At 36.2% G+C, this 24278-nt stretch overlaps 1 protein-coding gene and 1 long non-coding RNA gene across 3 annotated transcripts in view; one reads left to right on the top strand and one right to left on the bottom strand.

Moving 5' to 3' along the window:
* The window catches only part of ZFPM2 (zinc finger protein, FOG family member 2), a 490202-nt gene that overhangs the window by 453810 nt on the left and 12114 nt on the right, over positions 1-24278 (top strand). The window lies entirely within an intron of this gene.
* The window catches only part of LOC105503897, a 13198-nt gene continuing 6000 nt past the window's right edge, over positions 17081-24278 (bottom strand). The window contains exons 2-3 of the long non-coding RNA XR_001000548.1: positions 19229-19325; positions 17081-17427 (exon numbers count right to left, since the gene is read on the bottom strand). This is a non-coding gene — a long non-coding RNA (uncharacterized LOC105503897). The remainder of the gene's footprint in view (positions 17428-19228; positions 19326-24278) is intronic.

The raw sequence follows: 24278 nt of genomic DNA, 5'->3' as shown, positions 1-24278 counted from the left end.
TATTTATTCCAAAATTGCAGCAGACAATAGAGGTCTGAAAACTATACAGGGCCAATCTCCTTCCAGAATAACAGTCTGAAATCAATGATATAAATCACTCCCCAAAAGGAGACGAGGGCCAAGAACAGAGTAGCAAACGAAATGTGTTTTCTAGGGCCAATACCTTCTGGGACAATACCTCAAGCAGGTGATTTTTTACAATCTGCCCTAGTTAAAGCTTCCAGGAAAGAGTTCTTGCCATTCCAAGTAAATAATTATGAGAAGAGAGTAGAACTAACATTTTTGAAGTGACTATTCCGTGTTCAACCTTGTGCTATGTCCTTCATGTAAAGTGATTTTACACAACAATTATCTTCCAATACACAGGATAATCCCCATTTTCCAGATGAGGAAACTGTGTCTCAGAAGGATTAAGTAGATTTCCCAAGGTCACATAGTTGCTAAATAATTATAGTTGAGTTCCTTACCCAGATCTGTCTGATTTTTAAAAGGTCACTTCTTTGCGTTATGTCGGGATGATTATCTTTGGTAGCCTGGCAAATGGAGTAAGATCAGTAAGTGGGTTTGGTGATTTACTAAGGATTTGGAAGCTGTTTTTCATATCTAAAAAAAGGGGGTCATAAACATCATGGTCCTAAGAACATGTAGAACCTACCTACCCAGCAGCCAATTAGCATAGCAGATAAGCGTTTATTAATGCAGAAAATCTGCTTTTCCCGGAAACTGAATAGTAAACTAATTACTTTCAGGATCTGGAAATGGGAGCATACTAGAACTTGAGTAGGATATTTATTTTATTGACCATATTTTCAGCCTGTTATGTTTTTCCAGTCATTTAAAGATTAATTGGTAAGTATCCAGGACTCTCTTTGATCCTTTAGAACTATAATCATAAAACCCAGGGAATAGATAGAAGTGCAATTAATTGCCTCATGATACATGAACCAAACTTTAAAATTGTAGGATTTTGGTGATAAAGCTAAATCAACGTTTAAAAGTCTCTTTCTCTCTCTGTCTCTGTCTCTGACACACACACACACACACACACATATTCATTTGAAAATACTCAAAGTCAAATTATTCCAAAAATTAATTTGCAGAAACAATGTTTGCTGAATACATTCAGGATTTTTATAGATAATTTTCTTCTATTTTCAGTAGAATGTTAATAGATATTTTCTATTATCCTTATTATGACTTTTTTACTTCTGTTTTTCAATAATTCACTGAATCAATAGTTTTATTTAGTCAGTGTTTTCTTTTTAGAAAAAAAAAAAATCTTCCATAGATTCAAAGACTGTTGTAATAAGTTTGATTGTATTCAAGAACGTGAAAGGAGTAACTGTTTCATTCTTAGACCTTGACTCGATTATATTTCCCTTGCAAAGTGAAATGTGTTTTTTCATGATGTTTTTTTCTTTTAGTTTCATGGTTCGTTGCTATACTTGATGCGATTTCAGGGTAATTTTATACAATTTTGTAAATGACTTAAGTGATGTAATGCACTGAAATACACAGTAAGGTGTTTTAGAATCTGTCATTTTCATTTAGAAGAAAAAACGCCAAGTATTCGATAAGCATTTGAAAAGAAGTCCAATTCAGAACCCCTAGTGTGCAGAGAAGTTTGATTTACCTGTCTCCACCTCTCTTCCTTTCCTTCAGGCAAACATGGGCTGTAGCTTTCAGAATTCACAATGACCTTTGATTTAAAACAGTTAGTGCTAAGTCCTCTGTTTGATTTAAGAGCAAAATTCTTACAGATTTCAGGACCATGTGGTCAGTGTACATTATGTCACTTTATTTCCCCACTGAACATAGTTGATAACAGGCTCTATTTTGTTTTTATTTTAACATAAACTATCCTTTAGAGGTCCTGAATCATTGAATATGAATTTTGTTGTAAAAATCACAGTACTTATTATTTGGGGATTCTATATTTCTTAGTAAAATCATAGTTAACTATCAATGCTTTTAAATTTTCTAAAATAGCACAAATGCTAGTTTTAATCTAGTATGTAAAATGGGTTGTTTAGAATCCATATATCTTTTCATATTTTTTCATATCATTCAAGCTACTGTCAGTTTCCCCTTAATAAAGCAAATCTTCAGTTCTGTATTTAGCGACAGTATGCCAGTACAATTTACATTTTGATTCACCGTAAAATTCTAACTTTTCATATTATTTCATTTCAGAGTTCCAGTTGCTTTATGTAATAGATTGTCCTTTGATCTCTGGAGACAATTGCATTTTACTTCTCTAATGAAGCTTGTATGAATATAGCCAAAGTGAATGTTGCACCAAATGGTAGAAGAAATCCGAAGGGAAGCATGCCCTTCTCTATGGAGGTTGGAAAAAGCAGCGTAATTCATTTTTGAGTTATCAGGCAGCTCGTCCCCAAATCCCTATTTCATGCCATTATTTTGTTTAGCATTTTAAGGCATTTTGTAATAGTAACATATTTTCAAGGTTTTCTGACTTACTTCTAGCCATCGGTTCAATAAGTTAATATGCTCTTTATCCAGCAGATAGATTTTACAATAAAGGAGAAGAAAATGGCATGCCAGATGACCTCTTGTTTCTGATCTTTTTGGCAAATATTTTTATCCTCTCATTTGCACTTTAATAACTTGTCACTGGCATTTCTGGAAATTGTTTTTCAAGGGACCTCATGTAGTTTACTCAACAATAAGTAAACGTTTAGCCAAAATCTGACTGGTTAGACTGAATGTGAAAGCAGTCAGTGGTTTAAAACTATACTCTGTTATGTGGTTTGAGTGTTGTATTTATCTTTATGGCCTTTATCTTCATAGTTTTATCTATTTTGAGTAAAAGAAGGGATTAAAGATAAAGTGCAGAGCATGGACGGAGAAAGAGGAAGTCTAAGCTGTAGATAGAAACTTGGACGATTTGGTCTATAGTCATAACCAGCAATGATTTATGAAAAGTCCTGTTGTGCGTTAACTATGAATGTCAGAAATCGAAACTTTCTAACCTCTCATTCATCTGTGTTCCCTCTCAAAGTGTTTGCTTGTACCTATAATTACATGTTATCTGTTTAGATAAGCTTGATTTCTCATAATCAAAAGTGATAGCTAGGATGACAATTTACTTCTAGGATGTCATCATAAGTAGCTTGAGTTCCCTCCTGTAGGCAACGGAGAGCCACTCAAAGATCTTACGTGAGTGGGGAACAGGATCAGACTTGTGTTTCAGCCACACATTCTTGCAAAAGTGCGCAGCTCTGGTTGAAAAAATACAAGGCAGGAAGTAAGGGGATTAGGCATTGGGAGGTAGAGTTGATGGGGTCTGAACTTAAGGTCGCTAGAGGTGAAGGAAAGGAGATTTGAAAGATATTTTGGATGTAGAATTGGCAGGACTTCAGTGATGGATTGGCTATGAAGAGTGAAGACACTGAGGAATCTCATATGATTCCAGGATTTTGAGAAGACAATCAGACTCATTCAGGAAAATGCATTTCTCAGGCCTATAAATCTGATCAGAAGATGATTGCTTGACCTTTATAGGTTGGCGATATTGCCAGCCATCTTCTCAGACCAAATTCTGGCTCTTTGTCAAATTTGTTACTAAAGTCAGCCATCCTGCTGAACGCTCAGATACCACACTAAAGGAGGTCAATGATATTGGATTTTCCTGATGGGGGTTATAGTTTTGGAAATGGTCAAGCAAATTATGAAATGATTGATGGTAAAAATACTAGTGAAAATAATTTATATCAGATAAGCTTATTCTATCATCAGTGAGACTTGGCCTCTATTGCTGCAACAGAGTAACTATTTAAGGAATTTGAATGCCAGTCGAAGATACAATCATCATGATCACAATGCATATTGTGGTTTTAAAACAGTAGAGATGGAGGGGTTGGGGTGCAGTCTAGAAGACAAACAGGTGTAAAGATTTCAAACGATGTGCTTTACAAAGCATGGTTTGGTTTTACATACCATCCTGTATAGTGACTTTAAAAATTGTTAAATGAGAACTGTAGCCAGCAATGCATGCAAAATATTCATTTCATTGTTGTAAACTACAAAAATATTGCTTTTATGCAAAGAGAATGCCATTGTAGAATTTTAAAAGGCGCAGAAATAAAAGGCTCAGGATTGGAGCGATTTAAACAAACTCACTAGAATATAGTAGATGATTAAAATACAATCTATAATTACATTACACTGGTATCAGGTAAGGATAAAAGCCTATAAATACACTGGGGTCACGGTAAGCATAAAAAATGAAACAGTTATTTGAATAATCTGAGATCAAGTTGCAGTAATTAAAAACGAATGTATTATTCAAATGAAGGAATTAGGTTACAACACTCCTCGTATGAAAATATTATTGTGACAGACTGAAATAAGTTGGAAGTGATTTTGATTAAAAAATGGGTAAAGGAATGTAATAACTTTCACTGGGGAAAAATAGACAATCAGGGAATGTAAAAAAATTTTTGGCTGCCAGATGAGAGACTAAGAGAGGCTAGCAGTTCAAATGCTTTTTGATATCTTAAACTTGGAATAGCTAAGCTTCTGTTGCTATTTTACTAAATGATTTAATTTCCAAAATCATTCAGGGCTTTCCATTTCTTTCCAAAATTTAGATGTTTGACAAAAATCTATTTTTTCCTGCAGAAATGTACATAGAACTGGGGCAGGGAGTAGGGGAGGCTGTTATTTACTGCTTTAGCATGTCCTCCAATGAAAGGATGAAAATAATTTTGATTGACCTTATAGCAGGCATCTCCAGTTAAATGTGCAATTGCATATGTTCACATGCTAAGAGAAAATTTACCTTAATGAGGGAACAAACACATATTCCTCTCTCTCCCCACCGCCCCGTCTCTCTTTACTTTTGGGTGACATTAAATTTGTACTATATTTATTGATTTATGCATTTATCCTTCATTATCATTTGTAGAAGCTGCAGTTAAATTCACATGTATTATCCAAAAGATAAAATGACCTCCTAGATATAACAACATTAATAAAACTAAGTCCTGGGAAAGTAGAAGCATCTGGTAAAAGCAAAATAGATTTTCCACTGTGTTAAGCTGAGAAATGTATAAATATCTCTAGACGCACAGAATCATCTCTTTATTAATTCACTAGAACTCCTTTCTTCCCTCTATTATAATATCTCAGTAACCTACAAGTTTTACCCTCTGAAAGAGGGATGTTATAGCCACACTGCACATATGAATTACACTCCACCATCAAGGTTCTGTCCCAAATGGATAAAGATCCTTTATCGAAGTTTACAGTTATGAGAGTCTTCCAGGCTTGTTAGACTGCTGATTTGATTCGGTTATATCCAGCTAATTGAGAGGTTGCATAACTGAGAACTTTGGAGTGGGCAGACTTGGGTTCCATTCATGCAATTTGGAATCTCTATAAATTGGAATGAGTTATCCTTTGAACTCTTTATTACAGTGGATATAATAAAAATACCTACCTTGTAAAATTGTTTGGAAAACAGTTAGATATCCACAGTTGAAGTCATAAACTACAAAGCAATGAAAAGTTACTGCCGTGTGAAAACAAATACACACATACATACATACATACATACATACATACATACTTTATGACCTTTGGCACATCACCTAACCCCTTGGAGCTTGATTTTCTTCATCTCTAACAGATCCAGAAGTCCCCCATGGTTCCTATAGGGCATAAATACTTACAATCTCATGAGAAACACTGAATGGAGTAAGATAAAAATGTACCTATAGATTTGCAAGTCCTGTCTTATTTCAAAATCTTTTATTTGGAAGGTTGAAGAAAACGTTTTAGCTCAGGTTTCTTTCTGCAAGGATATTTTGCCATCTATCAGGATGTTCATGTTTTGGGTGGATTTTCATATTTTTGTTTACTTTCTATCCTCCAAAATACATATTCACCTACGAAGGAAACACGATCATTTATGAAACACCTATTGTATTAAAATAAAAGTAGACCTCTTGCATTTCTTCTGAGCTAGACTTAGCTACTCAAGATAAAAATCAGGATCTATTATGAGTGTATTTCATCCATCATTTTCCTTTGATTGACTCTCTGATCCTTGCAGGTCCCTTCGAGACTTTACTGGGACATTTCTGGGCCATGGACAACTTCCTACTATGGGCTACTTCAAAGATTCTGATAAATGTTCTTCTCTAGCATAAGAATATTGTCCTTTTCACCTCTCCTAGACTTCCCACTCTTCTCTGACTTTCTATTTTGGAAAGAGGGGAGAGGGCTTGGAAGGGGGACTTAGGTTTCTCACTTTACTATCATTTTATTTATGTCAAAGCTTAGTTGGTTCTCCAAGACCACAATCCTATAATGAGCGTTGATCTTGAACTTGTATTTTTTATGCTGTATCTCCTTTGCCTGTCTTTCCTCTTATCACTGCTTATAATACATTACCACAATTTGTCCTTCGTCTGACCCTACCTCTGTTGACATCCTTTTCAAGCCTTAATTATATCCTGTCTTGACTTTTTCAGCTCTTTCTTCAGCAATCTTCCACTCCCTAATTTCTTAGCTCTACCAAATACATCAACTAGATCATTCTGGTGGGCCCTTTCTGTACGGAGGGGAAAAAATCACCATAACCTCAGCAAGACATCGCCTTGTTTCACCTCCATTTCAATGGTGATTTACACAAAGATCATCTGGTGTACTTTTCTTATGTGTGTGAAAAACATTTGAGAAAGGGTTGATTCTCCTTTTCCCTTCATAAGTCCACCTTCACTTTTTGTTTCCCTTTTTATTTATTTATGTTTTAATTTTCTCAGGCTATAGGTAGAATAGATAGCAGACTGAATTTTTACTATCCTTGATCTAGTGAGCTTAGAGCTAAAAGAGTGAATCATGAAAATATTGGGAAAAAATTGCAGCAGAGATTTGCAGAATTCCAACATATTGCCCTTAGCATATCCTAGGTGCCAGTAACTGTTCCCCTTACAAGTGCCCTGTACTAGTTCTCCTATGATGTGGAGTTGACTGTGTAACACAGAGCTCTGGAAGACAGCCAGAGAGATGAGCTATGGCAATGATGCATTATTGTAACACCTAGAGTGCGGGTCTTTGAACTTACAAATGCTTTTATAAAAGAAGAAGAAGAAGAAGGAGAAAAGGAGAAGGAGAAGGAGAAGGTTTTGATCTCAAGGAAGTTAACTGAAAATAAAGTCATGTGAGTTTATGTTCAAACATGTATTTCTCTTCTGTTTCTTTTTTTTTTTTTTTTTTTTTTTTGTATTTTTTAGTAGAGACGGGGTTTCACCGTGTTAGCCAGGATGGTCTCGATCTCCTGACCTCGTGATCCGCCCGTCTCGGCCTCCCAAAGTGCTGGGATTACAGGCTTGAGCCACCACGCCCGGCCTCTCTTCTGTTTCTAAATTTTTTTAATATGGCAACTCATAACCAAGGATTCCGCCCCCACACCCCCCATATTATCGTGAATAAAATGAGATCTCACAATAAGTGTTTAAACAATATTACACAATAATTTATAATTTCAGTTCTTTCAATTTATAACTCAACTTTAGAGGACATATTATTTTGTTACTTAGATAATAAGTTAACTCTTCTGTTCTGCTGAATAATACCTTAGCTACTCTAGGCTATTAAACTACAAAGCTGCATTTAGAAATTCGAAACCTAAATGCAATAGTAAAGCATTCTAGGCATCTGTTTGCCAAAGCAAACATCAAGCAATCAAAGGAGCAAATATAGCAAAACAAACAACTCACAGAGAGGAAGGTGCGGCTTAGACATAGACTTAGGTAACTGTGGAGAACTGAAAAGAATATCACCCAGTAAGAAAGGCATAAAGCAATGCCAATCTCCTTATCTTTCCTCTAGGGAGCTATATCTAGATGACTTTCCTCCTTCTTGCTCTGCTCACTCCTGGCCTTCCTAGGATGCAGATGCTCAGTTGTGAAGTATATTTTTGACCTGGACTCTGAGTGTTGATAAAGGAAGAGAAATATGTTGAAGTAACAGTCGTAATATTGTCCAAGTCAGTGGTTCCAGTGAACTTTTTGATAATCTTTATGACTGAGTGTAAAATTATTCTCTGTCACTCATTCATGTACCTAGACTTTTTTTTTTTTTTTTTTTGCCCAACCTATTATGCCGTATTTGGAGAGAACTTCCTCTGAAGAGGATTCCCACTGTCTTCTTCTTCTTTTTCCTTAACACTCATACCTAGAGGCATCTAATGATATGTGATATAAAACATGAACTTATTTTACAAAATCCTATCACAGCACCATCCAACTAATAGGAATCTGGGAAACAGTGAAAAGAATTCTCTCTTTACTCTTAAAGGTATTGACAACAGCACATTTTTTTTCTATACTTGTTTGTATCTATTTCAGGATGAAGACAATATATTTTTGTTACTCTATTGGAAACAATAATGTGCTCTTAAGTATAGCACTGACCCTTTTGTGCAAATTAATGCATAGCAAAATTTATCATTCAAAACTGCACAATGAAGTGCAACAGAAGGCCATACAAGTCTTAGAAAAATTAGCTGGCTCTGGTTTTATCATCACATGAGCAAAAATTTGAGATTTTGCCGTTCATTCCCCTAAGATCACCCACTCATCTGCAACAGCCTTGGCAGAAAGCCACCCTGCCTTCCATGCTGCTCTTCCAAACTGGACTGTGAAGGGCTGACCTTGAAAGACAGATTTTCAAAGCACAGGGCAGAGTGAGGACTCCCTTCTGCTGTTTATGGAGTTACAATGACTTGGAGCCCCGTTTCTTCCTTTGAAATTAGATGATGTGCTATTATGTTAACTGAGCACTTGTTTTTAATTTCCTTTGTTTTACTAATGCTAATATAATTTGTGAGAGATGCTCATGTTCTTAAATGATAATAAGATTATGGAGTAACTATATTATGCATCTTCTACAAATACATGCTTTAAGTGGTCCTCACAGATGATGGTGGAATACTACATGATGTTTATTACACACAATCCCATGGAGGTTTTCAAGATCACGTTCCATTTGCTTTCATGGGACTTTGCCTAGAAATTCAACAATTGAAACCTTAAAGGTTAAGACCACTGTTAAGCAGCCATGTAATTGGGACTGTGGTCCAGAACTTCCACTTAAGAATGGCAAGGGTTGAGGGTTGAGAATGTAGTGTGATGATGACTACCTTCGTAATATGCAAGGCAAAGTTAAATTCAAGTGGGGAAAAGCACTCAGTCTGCGACAAAATCACAGTAACAGATGGGAGAAGGTGAGCATATAGGGATTTATAAGTATGCTCAGGTAAAGTTTCTTACACTGTTTGTCATGAGAGGAAATGAAATACTGCTAGTTATAGACACACCCAGTGATGACTGAAGAATAATGAACTTTTAAAGGTCAGAGCAAAGACTTTCCCTGCTTGAAGGAGGATAAAGCAGGCAGGGGTAAAGAGGAAGGAAGACAGAAGAATGTAACTTCAGATAGACTTTGTAAAGGGTTACATCAGTTTTCTATGTATGATAGTCTCAACCATTCAAACCTGTTGTTTTCCTCCTCAGCACACATAATTCCCCTTAAAATTTAGAAGCAGTATATGTGTCTCGGTGCATATATCTGCTCAAAGAGTTTTATTATAAGATGACTTAAAAATATCTGTCATGCAGGTTATGAATCCATTCAAAAATAAGATTTTTGCAACCTTCATTTAATAAAGCAAGGTGCTAAAAAGTAAAGGAATGGAAACTGCCTTATTTTAATCAGAAAATGTAGCCCTACTCACTTGGTGAGTTTATGTTATACTTCAGGAACCCAGGCTTCTGTTCTTATCCTGTTTCGGGGGGGAAAGTTACATCTTTATGCTTCATTATCTTAACATGGGCACGTGAGTTGAATGCAGTGCCATTTAGTTGAGCATTGGAGGATAGTCTGTAAATTACCACGAAGTTGTTTAGTCAGTTAACATAAATCTTTGGGGATTAGAAACCTTGGTGTAGCAACTTCACATTTAAGGTAGAATAGAATTAAATAAATAAAGCCCACATTCTCTTTTCTTCCGGCTGACTTCAAGGAATGCACTGAGCGCCATCTGCTGGTTGTTACTTTTTCAAAACTATTTTCTTACCAAGCCACTGTCATTTGAAATTGAGCCTAGGTATATATACCAACATATAGAGAAAGGGAGCTTCATGAAGAAAATAAAAGAGCATCTATGCACTATAAATAGCCCTTATTTCACATGACAGTGTTTTATTTTAGAAATAGAAATCCAGTAACCTTTCAGATAAGGAAAGGGTTGAATTTCTGTATTTTAGAATAGAACATTATGAAAGTTTTAGATGTAGAAGTAATAAGCACAGTATTAAAGTCTTCTGGTTTTACCTAAATCATGATATGAAAATATTCATTTGGAGTAAAAAAATAGTTTTTAAAAATAAAATAAAAACATTTCAGCTAAGGAATGGATTGAGTTTTCATATTTTAGACTATCATAAAAGTTTTAGATATAGAACTAATTAACTACACTATTAGAATTTTCTAGTTTTATCTAAATCATGACATGAAAATATCTAAAAAAAAAGGATTAATAAAATAAAAAAAACCCCACCACCATTTATTTGTGGATATTTTGAAGCAACCATTGAACATGGAAGTTTGATCTTAGTCATCTTTAAACCTTAAATTATGAGTTAAATCGTGTTATAGATTTTTGGTTACTTTTTGTAAAAGACATGACAAGTGAACACAATGAAACACACTCATTCATACTCCACATCTTCTTTATTAATTAAAAATAATCTCTACGACCAAAGAATTTCAAAGCCTGGAAAGCTAGGATGAGAAGGAAACAAAGTGTTTCCAGAAAGAATTAGACTTCACATAATTAGTGTCTGACAATTTTCATGTTGTTTAAAATCCATGGCAAATTTTTGTCCTAATATGTCTCTGAAATTCAAGGAACATAGTCACGTGTGGTTTTGCCTGCATTTCAGGTCCTCCATAATCTATGCAGAAAATTAGACCCATTGTTCCCCATTAGCTTTCTTCTCTAGACCAGGCACAATAAGAAAATGGTGCCTGTGTGCCACTTCCACTGTTCCTCCGGTAGGCAATTACTAGTTCTCTTATATATAACAGTAGATTGCAAAGAAAAATAATTACCTATGCAGAAGCTCTTACAAAAATGAAATAAAAAACACAAACATCAATTTATAATCATATCTTATAATTAAAAAGCCTGACATCTATTGTTATCCCCAGAATTTGAACCTTAATAACAGGTCTTGGTCATTGTTCATCGTAATAACAAATCCTATGGTCTCCATCAGTGGAATTACTGAGCTCTGCTTAAGAGATAACATGTTTCCTGAAAACAGGAATAACTTGACAAAAGGAACATCGTCTGGGCAGCAAAGGGACCTGAAAAGAAGTATAGTATTTTTAATTTTAAAATGTCAATGTCAAGGAAATTTGTGTGTTTATTACTGTGGTTTGTAAAAGTAAGTAGGATATTTTGTGGAGGAAAAAACTCAGATAAATATACTTAAAACGTAGTAAACTTTTATGAAGGCATAAAATGATGTTGGTTGTTCAGAGACGGTTTCCAGAAAAATACAAAGCACAGAAATTTAACCCCTTTTCCTAGTTTCTTTCTTCTGTAGCAGCATCTGGTCAGCAGCGAAGGGGCAGAATTTCTTCTAAGAAAGGAATTTCTGACTGTTTGAACTTACTGATTCTGAAATCCAGCTTTCGGGAGGAGAAACCTCTAAGTGCTTGAGGGGGACTTGAAGATGGAAGCCATCCATCTGTGGTGGCAAACTGAGGCCTGCAAACACAGGGTCATGCCAGCTACTTGGCACTTCCACCCCCTGGATCCACCCAGCCCTTCACCCCCTCTCCTTAGCAGTCGACACTTTTAAACTTACTCCTTAGAGAAGTTTAATGAGCCTCTTGGAATTTTTTTTTTTTAAAAAAAGCAAAACAAAGAAGAGTAATAGAAATGGACAAGCTGACAAAGGAATAGAGAGGTTCATTTTCAGCTTGGTGCTTGGGGGGTTTTCATCAGGATACCGCAATGGATATTGCATAGAGAAGTGGAAGAAGAAAGAAAGAAAGAAATTACAAACAGCCTCCTATGATGAACTTGTATAATTTATTCCTCTGCAGAGCAGCAGGCGGAGTGTTTCATTTCCCCCCTCCCCTCTTCTTTTCCCCTCCACCTAATTTCAGTGCATTCCCAGGCTAGCAAGAATGAAAATTAAGCATACCCAACACACAAGTCGTAATGAAAGTGTGGAATGCAATCAGATTATTCATAAGCTTACAAGTTGTGTATTTTGGTGGAGATTTCCTCCCTTCTGCTCCTGATTGCTGATGAAGAATGGTATTTTAATAGGCAGATGGTAAAGACAATTACAGTTAGGGGCTCAGCTGGGAGTTACATCAGTTTATTGCAAATTATTAGTTGATAAATGCTTTTGTTTACAAGCAGAGTCTTAAGCAGCTTTGTAATCAGTTTATCAGCTGCAGGCGAAATTTTGACAGCTCGCCTTTGGGGTGTATGTCACCTCTTGGCTGGTCATTTAAAATCATGTTGGTCAGGGAGCCATACAGTCAGATGGCTACCTCAGTGCCCCATTGCAAGTTTCCGCTAAGCACCCAAGACACAAACCCCAGAATGCTGATGAGGCTTCATGCACAGGCCTTTTCCTGTTGAAATCCCATAAAAACAGCTTATCTGTTTGATTAAACCCAAGGTAGGATACCTGAGCCCCATGGCCTCCAACACATTAATTCAGGTTTTCCAGAAAGCTCTGAGTGCTTTTTTATTCACAGGACAAAACTTTCTGAGCTTATGCTTAAATAGAAATCTGGGCCTGATGACAATGACTCTGTTTACTTTCCCGAAAGAGGCTTCATGAGCTTCTTAAAAAAGAAAGGAAGTTGTCTAATAGGAGACATTCTCTTACAGGAAAAATAAAAAATAAAAATAAAAAAGTACTGTGGAAAGAATACAAGACAGGAACCAAAAATCTAGCAGGGATCTGTTAGAAGCTTGGGCCAGAGAATGCCCTGTTTGAGAAGAGGGGAGTTTAGGGAACACACAGGTTTAACCAGTCTGGCTTTGCTTTCCTTGTCTGTGAAATGGAATGATAGTACTTCCTGTTTGCCACAGCTAATTACATAGATTAATGAGTCTGTTCATGTTTCTTTGTTTCTAAGTTCCGATCAGACCTATATACTATCTGTTGAATTTACATTAAGTAATAAAGCATATAATATTTGAAGTGACACATAAATCAGAGATTCTACGTTAAGCTCATTTCTAAAATATTTGCTAAAAGAGGATACTGTAATTTATTAGTTTTGCAATATAGCATGGTCACCATTTACTAGTTTTTTGCATTGGTGTAAGGACTTGGTTTATAACCTGATGTGTTCAAAGATATGTATACTTGAAGGAGTTCACTTCATTATTCGTAGCCTATAAACAATTCTTATTTATCTACTTTTACTTTCCATTCTAACAAAGTAAGTTTTGTGAGCCTAGTCAAGACAAAAATAGTCAAATAAATAAATAATATACAATAGCTCCTAAACTAGTTATTTTTGTTTGTAGCTACTGACTATTTATATGCTTTTATTTCCTGGTATTCAAGGAAAACTTACTAAGTGAATAGGAAACTAACTACTGAAGTCAGAAGCCAGGTTTCATAGCCAGAAATAGATATTCCATATCCTATAATATATTGACATAATACAGAAAGTTCTTTGGAAATATGACTTCAGCTGATACATTTTAAATTATATATAACATATGTGTAAAAGCAGAATCTTCTCTTAGTCTCAGAAACATGGCTGAGCATCTCTATCCATTTATCTCCCTGCTTCCTCTTTCTAATTCTGTCTTGGTTACTCAATTAAAGTCCTGAAATCATCAGAATAGAAACTAGCCACATGGTTTAGTCAAGTTTGTAATTTTAAAGTTGGGTTGACATAAGCTTATGGAAAAACATTTGGGAGAAAACCAGAGTGCAATTTTTATCCAACTCCAATATTCAGCACAAGTATTTAGTTCCCAATTTTCCAGTTCTTAAGCAATTAAATGTTCCATTGACATCAGAGGAAAGGCTGCTTACAGAAGAGCTGAAGAACAAAAGCCTTGATATCTTAAATTGTAAAATGTGTTTTAACATAAAGAGCATAAAAAGTTTGCGTTTTCATTTTCTATAATCAAGTTAATGAAGGATAAATAGTGGATTTGGCAAATAGTTTCTGCCATTTGTCCATTCCTCTTGATTGGAAAAGACAATGAATAATTTTTTTTAAAAAGCTGCCCTCTCCTTTGGTCCAAATACAAAAGACACACTCCAGAGTAGCTGGTCAGGTCTGACTTTCTCCCTTCTCCCAAGAACTGCTAGGATGTTCTATAAAAAGCTGTCAGGAGTGCCAGCATGGGAAAGTTGAATGCCCCCAAATGCCCTGCGTTGCCTATCTAGCACAAATGAAAAACGTTAAAGATCATTTAAAAACAGGAAAGACCTTTTGCAAAATGCTTTGATTTATTGCTGTATATTGTGCAGATCTTTATCAATTATTTTACTCTATTTTATTCAAAAACTGTTGTAAACTATGAGTTGGCATGTTGCTGCATAGGAAAAAAAGGCATTAATCAACTCTAAATAAACAAGTGCATAGATCTATCTAACAACTATGAAGTAGCTAATACATTTTTAAGCAATTTTATTATAGAAAGGAAGGCTAAAAGAGTAGTGCTTAATTATCTGGACTCCTCTGTGCTGGGCTCCCTTTTGATTGTATTAATGAAGCAGCTGGCCCATTGTTTCCCTTTAATTCCTCTATTGTTTTAAGAATATGTCACAGCTCTTTATTCTTTTATCAGGTGCTGTGCAGGAGGATCCACACAATACCTCATATTCCTACTGTATTTGCCAAGGCACAAAGAAACCTCCAAAGCGGTTTTCAAAGAAGGGGCACCCATAATTTATAAGTTCTATTCCTTCCACTACTCCACTGTCAAGAATTTCAACAGTATTGGATTTGAATTCATTATAAAATTGGTACTAAGCAATGTGGTTACGTATAGATATATGTCCTGTGTTAATGCCTAAACCCTGAGATCTAGGCATTACCACATGTGATGTTGAAATGGGACAGTTATTTAGCTTTTAACGAATTATTCTGACCAATCACTTCCCAGTTACGAAAGAAAAAAAAACAGATTTCAGAGGGAGGTATCATGTGAGATTTTTCTAATTATTTAGTAAAAATAAAAGAAGTTAATGACCAAACAAGTAAGTATTCCACTTTTCTCCACCTCTAGAAACCACTCTGTATATGTCTGTGTGTGTGTGTGTGTGTGTGTGTGTGTGTGTGTGTGTGTGTTTCTGTGTTAAATGGCCTATTCCCCCAGAGAATGGCTTTAATTTTACTTGAATGTGCCTACAAGAGATCATGATTTACTTCATAACTAAGTGCTTGTCATCAGTTGACCATCTTTTTCCATGGTATGTGGAGGAGATAGACTTTTTAGATCAATGCAGAAGTATCAATCTACATCTTAAGGAAGCAAAATGCAGCAGCAATTTAGTATATGATATAGCATATTTTATGCAAGAGCTATTTAAAAATGCTGGTTCCGTTATGTATAATTACATTTTCTCCAAATTTTTATGAAACCCATAAAAATTACCCATGGTAAAATCATTTTAAGAGCCTGATTCACAGAAACTGTCATTTTTTTTTTTTTTTTTTTTTTTTTTACACAGACGTCTTTTTACTTTGGTTTTTCCCTATTAAATATCTGTATTTTGGGGGATGTTTTATTGATTTTTTCCTCAGAATTCCTAGTCTAAAAAAAAAAGAAATGAGACTTAATGACGATGCTATGCAGTAAAATTCATTAACTTTAACTTCTAAATGTCTTTGGAAAAGCCATTAGAATAACTTATTTTAAACCATCTATTTCCTTTTGTATTGTTAGTGAGAATGTATGCGGTTTGTTTGCTTGTTTGTTTTTAGCTTAAAATAAAGTTTCACACTGATATTCCTATCTATTGCCTGAGGCTCCTTATCCTACTATATATTGAGGCAGAGTAATACAAAATCTAAATGTGATTTAATTGATTCAATTTGCTATATATTTTTATGCTAAGCTTAGGTCCATATCTTGATGAGTGCCCGTAGTTGTGCTAGAGGTTTACAGCTTCACATTGCTTGCATTTCCTTATTTTTATAAAGCAAGCGTCTATCAGTCACACAGATAAATTAGAAAGAAACATGTATAGACATAACACCTGGAAAAGATTTTTCAGCGTGCTATGTAATTATTAACCTGATATTTACTATTGTAAGAAGCCATGAATTGCAGATAGCATGGATGAAGTTAAAAGCTTTTATTCTGGATACATTTTGCTTATACAGAACTCTATAGGTATGGTGGAACAATATAATTGAAGCTTTGTCAGCGCTGTAACCTAGCAACAGATAATACTGTTAGGTTACTGAATTGCTCCTGGTTGACAAGTAGGGAGTATTTTTGTGTTTATCATGTTTGCTAATGATGGGATCCTTTCCAAAAGGCTTGTCTTAATCTTAATTAGAGTTTATCAGCAGAGGTCTGCATGACATTGTGCAGAGACTGATTTCATAAATAATAAAAAGTGCAAGTGAAAAATTTGGCAGGATGGGAAGATATTTAAGGCCACTGCTTCTAGTAAGAGGAGCATGAATTTCCAAAATATAATCGAGTTTGAACTGTGACTTTATTCTTTATTATCAAAACTTGTAGTACACTTCACTGCAGTTTTGACAGCAATTATAAGAAAAATTTATAAGCTTCCTGTTAGAAACCATATCTGGTTGCACAAGAACCTTGATCATAAACATTACTTAGAACAGTAAATATATGCTTTTTCAAGAATGTCAAGGTCTTAGTAGTTACTCCTTTTCATGGAAACTTGAATAAGTATTTGTCCTTTATTTGTGAAGGGAGTGGTATTGTGAGTATGATGACTGAGGAGAGTGATTATGTTTGCTGCATAAGAGACAGACAAAGAGGGAATCCTAAAATAACCTTTCCATTTGGTGGAAACAAGGAAGGTATCAGAGAGCTGCTTCAGTGCCTGATGTCATTTGATAAAGATTTCATGCCCATGCAGGAGGAATGTGATTTTTTTGCTCTAGTTTGCACAATATGATCTTTCCACAGTTTTGGAGGATGCATTACTATTGATCATTCCTAATAATAAAATATATCACTTCAAAATCATAAAGAATTAAGCATTGTAAAACTAAACATAATCAACAAATTTATCAAGTTCCTCACTGGCTTATTGAGTTGAAAGATGAGGCTAAGTCATTGTATCATTGTTTATCCACTTCCTTCACCATTTCACTCATCATTCCTACATTCTTCAAACACTGCAGGAAAAGGGAACATTCAAAGGTCGTTTCGCTGGGCGCGGTGGCTCACGCCTGTAATCCCAGCACTTTGGGAGACCGAGGTGGGCGGAGCACCCGAGGTCAGGAGTTTGAGACCAGCCTGGCCAACATGGTGAAACCCCGTCTCTACTAAGAATACAAAAGATTAGCCGGGTGTGATGGCGGAGGCCTGTAATCCCAGCAGGGAGGCGGGAGAGTCGCTTGAACCTGAGAGGCGGAGGTTGTAGTGAGCCGAGATCGCGCCATTGCACTCTAGCCTGGGCAGCAAGAGCAAAACTCCCTGTCAAATAAATAAATACATAAATGCTATTTTCAAGTGTCATTTTCTGAGTTTCAAAATGGACATCTTCTCTACTGAATTGTCTGAGCACTGCTGTGAAGTATTTGATCATCAAGAGGCTTTTTTTGTTCATCGAGCTTAACTCTTTCTACACTATATGAAGTGCAGATAGTTTACTCCTATGGCAGTTATTCTTAACTATGGAAGAAAACCAAGCCCTCCAGAGAGCTTCTAAAAAATACTGAAGCCCAAACTTCAGTACCAGAGGCTGATTTGATGGCTCTCGGACACGGCCCACAATCAGCGTTGCTTCTAAGTTCCCCTTGTGACTGTTTTGTATAGTCCAGGTCGCCAGTCCGTGCTTGATGGTTAGGTCGAATCTTGATGCCATTTTTAATGTCCAGCTAAACTTGCAATTTAAACAAGGAGTTGGGAAAGTGCTGCGTTTGTATTTTATATTAATAATTGAGCTTAATGTATGTGAAGTGCTTAGAACAGTGCCTGCCACATAGTAAGTGCTTTCTAAGTGTTCACTATCTTAATGAGGTTAGTCACGTTACAAGATAACTTGGAGTCAGCGAGGCATGGTGGCTCACACCTGTAATCCCAGCACTTTGGGAGGTGGAGGATCCCTTGAGCTCGGGAGTTCAATACCAGCCTGGGCAACATGGCAAAACTCCATCTCTACTAAAAATACAAAAGTTAGCTGGGAGTGGTAGCGCACGCCTGTGATTCCAGCTACTCAGGATGCTGTAGCGGGGCTCTCCTGAGCGGTGAGATGGAGGTTGCAGTGAGCTGAGCCGTGATTGCCACTGCACTCCAGCCTGGGTGACAGAGACCCCATCTTAAAATAAAGTAATAAAGTAACTTGGAGTCATTTCCACATCACACATAAATTGTATTCTCCACATTGTGGCTATGCATTTAAAAACTATCTAATAACTATGTAACCTGCCTAATATTGCTTCATAAATTCCTTCAGAGAGATAACTGTGCCAATTATTCAAACTTAGTAATGAAGGTAGGAGTGTTACAGAGTGAACACCAGATGGCGCCATGGCTTGGAACACCTAGTTTTTCATATAAAATCTAGAGCCAAACTGCCTTATTCAAATCCCATGTCCCATATTTCCTTCTCATCTTCCAGTTCCCCTCTAGCTGTGTGACTTTGAACAACTACACTTCCAGCATCGTGATCCCACAGTAAAATGAAAATCAATCAAAGCGTCCTCACTGCTTTCTTAGGGGAAATCAATAAGATAATTCATGCAAAGCTTTTAGCACAGTGCAGGTGTGTAGCACATAGTAACCACTTAATAAATCTGTGATTATTACTATTATTAGCACATGATGATGGAAGCTTAAAAAGATGCTCACAACTGGATGATGAGAAATATTTAGTCTAAGGCTGTCATTTGAAATGATGTGGGTAGTGCGATTTTCCAAGCTCACACAGTAACTAATAATGAAATCAGACCCAAACCAAACTTTCTTACTCACCAATAAAGTGCTCTTTATAGTTCATCTTTGCATTGAGGACAAATACATTTTCCGTGATTTCAGGTGCTACCTGTTCTTCACTATTAGTGTGTAATTCCTTAAAATAAGAACATTTACCCTTGAATTGCAGTGTAAACAAAATAGTAACAGTTTTATCAATGAAGGATACAGTCGTCCCTCAGTATCCATTGTGGATTGGTTCCAAGACCTTCCTCAGACACCAAAATCTGAGGATGTTCGAGTACCTGATATAAAACTTTATTGGTTTTTTTACTTGTGTTATTCTTCATTATTGTAATTTGGGGTAATATTTTTATCTGAGTTTGACTGAATCCGAGGATGCAGAACCCAATGATATGGAGCATATATTTACATTGCCACATGTCCAACCAATAATTTTACAGAATTCTCTTTGTTTTCATATTAATATAGCATTAATATGGATTAGTGTATTGGAAATGCACGTCGTTTAAATTTGGGGCACATTAAGCATACTGCTTCTTATGAAAGCCACAGAAAACATCTGTTCAGTTTCCTTAAATTTCATCTCTATAGAGAGTCAACAGGAACACTCCACTGGCACTGGAAACACAGGCAGAAACTCACATCAATCAAGTAACCAGGAATTAAATCATTAAAAAATGTTCAGATCTCCCGAGTTCATTCAAATGAGAAGAGTTAATATGGCCAAATAAAGTGCACTCCTTCTTAGCAGCAACTTCATTTCACTAGGTGCTTGACTTTCAAATGGGGTTTGTTAAATAGGTTTGCTAGGAAAGTTGAGAAGGAAGAAGATCTTATGCCTTGTGTTTCTTTATGTTTTTTTTTTTTTCTTTTTTGGTTTTCCTAAAATCATCTCATATGAAGCCACTTTTTAACAGTTATATTCTTATTCTTAGTTATGCCTTAAAAATTTTATGCCAATGTTCTAGGTTCACAGAGGATGTTTTGTAGTGAAAAAAAAGTACCCTCATTTTTTTCTCGATTTTTAAAATTCTGATAAAAGACACATAACATAAAATGTAGTATCTTAACCATTTTCAAGTGTGTAGTTCAGTGGCATTCACATTGTTGTGCAACTATTACCACCATTCATCTCTAGAGCTCTTTATCTTGCCAAACTGAAATTCTATTTACGCTAAACCTAAATCCTCAACCCCCTATCCCCAGCCCCAGGCAACCACCATTCTTTCTGTCTCTATGATTTGGGATACCGTAAGTACTCGATGTAGGTGGAATCATACACTGTTTGTCTTTTCATGACTGGCTCATTTCACTCAGTACAATGTTCTCAAGCTTCGTCCATGTTGTAGCATATGTGAGAATTTCCTTTCTTTTCAAGGCGGAATAATATTCAGTTGTACGTGTAGATCACATGTTTCTTATCCATTCCTCTGTCAATGGATATTTCCATGGGTTGCTTCCACGTTTTAGCTATTGCAAACAATGCTGCTATGAGCCTGGCTGTTCAAATAGCTCTTTGAGACTCTGCTTTCCTTTCTTTTGAGTATATATCCATAAATAGAATTGTTAAAATCATAGGTAATTCTAGTCTTAATTTTTGGATAACCCATCACTTTGTACAATTTTACATTCCCTCCAACAGTGCACAAGGGTTCCAGTTTCTCTACATCCTTAACAACACTTCTTATTTTCTTTTTTATTTTCTTCTGATAATGGTGCTCTCATTTTAAAGACAAATGTAATATCCTGTGGTTTGTTTTAAACATGAGGTCAAAGGGTACAAGATTTTGTAGCTAAATGTCAACATGACTTAGCATTTTCATGTGCTTGTATAGCTTCTTAATTTACATAAATACTACTACCCTCTACACAATTGTAAATTAAAGTAGGCCATATTTATCTCAGCTCTGAAGCATTAAAATAGGAAACTAGTTCTCCTGCCCCTTCAGATCCACATAGATTGCTAGAAATTATTTCTGTTTCTAACTGGTCCACAATAGTTTGTGATCCACAAACAAATGCAACCTTGTTCTTCTTTTCTAAAATGAGTTAACTGCCTCCAGTGAAGTGTAGACAGATCTGCTCATTGGATTCACAGGTGTGCCTTTTCTTTCTGGTGAGATTTCTTTCCTCTTGGATTTAGCAGGGCAGTAAGAAATGAGAATAATAATAGCCCCAAGCGGATTAAACTAAAATGATAACAGCTAACAATTATGTAAACATTTGTTATATGTTACGTATTATATGATTATATGTCAGGTGCTGTTCTTAAGCTTTCACATATATTAGCTCATTTAATCCCCATAATAACATCATGAGTTCAGCACTGTTTATCATCTTTCGCATTTTCAGGAATGAGGAAACTGACAGGTAGAATGCTTAGGTGACAAGTTCTAAGTCACACACATAATAAGTGGCAAAGCCACTAGATTTCCACCTATGCAGTCTGGTTCCATTACCCAAACATCCCCCAAGAGCGATCACACTCTGAAAGTTTTATTAGCATCAGTAATTGAAGTTAGGTTACAATATTTGGGTTATTACTTCCTATGAATGACTCCCTCAAGTTGTATGTTCTAAATTCACCATCTAAAAACTCAGCCAAACAATTATAAAGAAATTCAACCCTTGATTTCTGTGGTGCCATTTTCTTGATTTCCCTCTAACATTTAAGTATAAGCTCTTGGTACATTTTAATGATCTCATCTTCTCTGTGCACATCCTAAATGTTGAGATACCCCAAGTTTCTTTGGTGATCCTCTTTTCACTCCATACTCTCCCTAGGTTACCACATGAATGCAGAGAGCATCCATGGTCAATTAGAATGTGCAGATCACTTCCAAAATTTTTTTTTTTTTCTTCAGCCTGTATGTCTTCTCCAAGTTCCATCTTTCTCCTAGATAAATTCACCAGAAGTCTGTCAGGTACCCCAAACTTTACATTTTCAAAACAGAATTCATTATTTCTGTACATGCACATATACACACATACACACAACACACACACATGCACACTTGGACTTTGCAGTTGGACAGACAAAAGTGTAAGTCACAATTCTGCCACTGACCCTGTGTATGGCTTTGGGAAACTTAGTTATCCTCTCTAAGCTTCAGTTTTCTCAAACTAGGGAACTAATACCTACCTCACAGAGTAATTGACAGGATTAAAATGGATGAATTACATAATCCACTTAGCTTATCTGGCCCAAAGAAAGTACTCCTGGCTGGACACCGTGGTTCATGCCTGCAATCCCAACAATTTGGGAGGCCAAGGCAACAGGATTGTTTGAGCCCAGGAGTTCTAGACCAGTCTGGGCAACATAGTGAGACTCCATCTCTACAAAAAATATTTTTAAAAATTGGCCAGGCTCTGTGGCTCACACCTGTAATCCTAACACTTTGGGAAGCCAAGGTGGGTGGATCACGAGGTCAGGAGATTGAGACCATCCTGGCTAACATGGTGAAACCCCATCTCTACTAAAAATACAAAAAATTAGCCAGGCATGGTGGCGGGCACCTGTAGTCCCAGCTACTCGGGAGGCTGAGGCAGGAGAATGGTGTGAACTGGGGAGGTGGAGTTTGCAGTGAGCCAAGATGGCGCCACTGCACTCCAGCCTGGGTGACAGAGGGAGACCCCATCTCAAAAAAAAAAAATTAGCCAAGAGTGATGATCACACCTGTAGTCCCAACTACTCGCTGGGGTGACTTTTCCGTAATTCTAAACCTTCACACATGCTCATTTATAGGGCAATAATGATGTACCTGCCTCATCCTGCCTACACATGTTTTTGCTGTTTTACCTCTATTTGTTCTTCATGAGCTAATAAAAACATCACCTTGGATAGCTTGCCTAACTTCTCCAAGAAGTGCCAGTTACTCACTCCTCTCACATTTTCTTTAGCATTAGGGGATGACACCCTTAATGTGGTATTGTAATACATTTGCATATATGTGTGTATTCTAATTGTAGAGCTGCATGTGAAGCCATAGCGCCCAGCCTAGCACGCAGCAGAGATTTCAATGAATAGCTGATTAGTGAATGATTTGAAAGATTAAATCCAAAGATAACTGACTTTCTCATCAAGTCCAACAGTACATTTTGAGTCTAATTTAGCCTTTTAGAGTGATATGCTCTGACTAAACCATCAAATGAGATAAAGTGATAAAGATAATAAAATTTGAAACATTATTGGGTACATGTGAAAACACAAATATATATTACAACTGCCAAGTCATTTAATGATGCATACAAATGATTTTTTGTTCACTTTTATTTGAAGTTAGTATTTTTGAATTCAATTTTACTTATTTACTAAATCTTTTGGTTCAAAATTTGAGAATAAATACTCTTGAGTCGTCCTACCCTGTAGCTTACCACAGTGATAAAGATTATTTGTGGCTGGGCATCTTCTCTAAAACCTCAATTTCTCTTGGGCACCTGAGTCCAATTCTTTCCTTACCTTTGTGAAAGGTACACATAGCTGGACTTAACCAATAATGTAAAATTAATGACTGAAGTCTAGTGACTCTGAAAGACCACATGAACTAAACCTGAGTTGTGGTTTCTTGCTGTGTCTCCCCTATCTCTTCATTACACAGCCTCAATAAACTGTAGTTCAGTGGAAAGATAGGTCCAAATGATTGAATGATTACCTGTCTACAGTTGCAAGTAGTTTGGATCTGAATGCCCATAAGGGAAGGAAGACATAGAAGCTAATCGCAGAAGCCTTCTATGGGGAAGAACAGCAGAAATACCACCACTCACACTTTCATCGCTCCTCTGATTTCGACATGATACGGTTTAGCTTCTATTATTTGAAAAGAAGTAAATCAAAGCAAAATAAATCTGTTTTATTCAACTGTGGTAAACTTTTGTATACTTTCAGATACATTCATGTCAAAGTGAAAAAAAGTTGTTTTCTAGCATTTTAGTATATTTGTTTGTTACTTTGAAACTTTCACACAAATTTGGGGTCTGTAGTCTTAGCTTTATTTTTTATTTTTTTTTTTATTATACTTTAAGTTCTAGGGTACATGTGCATAACGTGCAGGTTTGTTACATATGTATACTTGTGCCATGTTGGTGT

Source organism: Colobus angolensis, unplaced genomic scaffold (genome assembly GCF_000951035.1).
Source record: "Colobus angolensis palliatus isolate OR3802 unplaced genomic scaffold, Cang.pa_1.0 Scaffold121, whole genome shotgun sequence".
NCBI classification, from domain to species: Eukaryota; Metazoa; Chordata; class Mammalia; order Primates; family Cercopithecidae; genus Colobus; species Colobus angolensis.
The sequence above is the reverse complement of the archived record's forward strand: the minus strand, read 5'-3'. Positions and strand labels throughout refer to the sequence as shown.